Source organism: Elephantulus edwardii, unplaced genomic scaffold, assembly GCF_000299155.1.
Source record: "Elephantulus edwardii isolate Elephantulus edwardi_28Jun2011 unplaced genomic scaffold, EleEdw1.0 scaffold00371, whole genome shotgun sequence".
Taxonomy (NCBI): domain Eukaryota; kingdom Metazoa; phylum Chordata; class Mammalia; order Macroscelidea; family Macroscelididae; genus Elephantulus; species Elephantulus edwardii.
In genome coordinates this window covers 514,263-515,649 of record NW_006400121.1, presented here as the reverse complement: position 1 = coordinate 515,649, position 1,387 = coordinate 514,263, and the positions used below count along the sequence as shown (strand labels likewise).

Here is a 1,387-nt window from a genome sequence, read left to right as displayed (position 1 = left end):
CCCAACTAAATCAAGCCTGGAAGCAGGAGCGGCATCCACTTCCGAAATGGCTTGCCTCTGGAAACTCTATGTACGAACAGTGCTCAGGCTGTTCGTTCATAGGGTCGCTATGAGTCGTCTACGACTCGACGGCACCAAACAACAACAGCTATATGAGAGTTGAGAAACTTTCTATAAAGGAGCAGAAAGTAAATATTTTAGGCTTTGTAGAGCATGCGATCATCTATCTAGTTTTTATGATAACAAAAACATAATTTTAGGGTTAACATATGGAGAGACAGTTATTCTTAAAATAAAGTTAAAAAGAATCTGCTGCCAGACTACCTTTCATGTATGTTGGACTCTTCACCCCTCCCAAAAAAGTCGAGTTGTTGTTATGGGCCGTTGAGTCACCTGTGACTCATAGCAACCCTATGTACAACAGCCCTAAACCCTGCTCTATCCTATGCCAATCTTACTATCTCTGACACATCTACCCCCATTACCCCAGTCACTGAATCAATCCATCTCATCAAGGATCTTCCTCTCTTGTGCTGTTTCTTCACCCTCCCAAGCATGACATCCCTCTTCAAGGACTGGTCCCTCCTTACAACATGTCCAGAGTATGTCAGACAAAGCTTCAGAATCCTTGCCTCCAAGGAGCAGCCTGGTCCCACCCTCTCTAGGACGAACTTGATTCTTCTCCTAGCAGCCCATGGTATATTTAGTACTCTTCTCCAGCACCACAGTTTAAAGGCATCAGCTCTCCTGTCATCCCTAGACATTGTCCAACTTTCTGATACATAACAAGTAATTGTAAAGATCATGGCCTGTTTCACATGCACCTTAGTCTCCAGACTGACTTTGTTGCTCTTCAGTATTTTGGAACGGTCTCTAGCACCAGACTTCCCCTGTGTAATTAATCTTTTAATTGCCTGGCTGCTGGTACCAAGAGTGTTGATTGTGGAGCCAAGCAAACTAACGCTGTTAACAATCTCAATCTCTTCCCCATCTATCATGATGCTTCCAGTCAGCCCAGTGGTGAGAATCTTTGTTTTCTGGATGTTGAGCTTCAATCCATATTGGGGGGGACAAAAGCTGAGTAGAGAATAAAACTTTTAAATATTTTAATAGTTATCTTTGTAATTAGAACTATTGCAGACTTTGAAAACTGGGGAAAGAGTGTTTGAATTTCAGGAATAAAGAGGGAATGATGGTGGATTAAATTTGATGATAATAAGAAATCTGGAGAACAACCACTTGGCCAACTGACTGGAAGAGATCGATATTTGTTTCTATCCCAAAGAGAGGTGACCCAACAGAATGTGGAAACTACAGAACAATCTCACTGATTTCACATGCAAGCAAGATTTTACTGAAGATTATCCAAAAACGACTGGAACAGCAC

General features: G+C 42.0%; 1 protein-coding gene across 1 annotated transcript in view; it reads left to right on the top strand.

Moving 5' to 3' along the window:
* NEK1 (NIMA-related kinase 1) overlaps positions 1 to 1,387 on the top strand; it is a 229,495-nt gene that overhangs the window by 187,405 nt on the left and 40,703 nt on the right. The window lies entirely within an intron of this gene.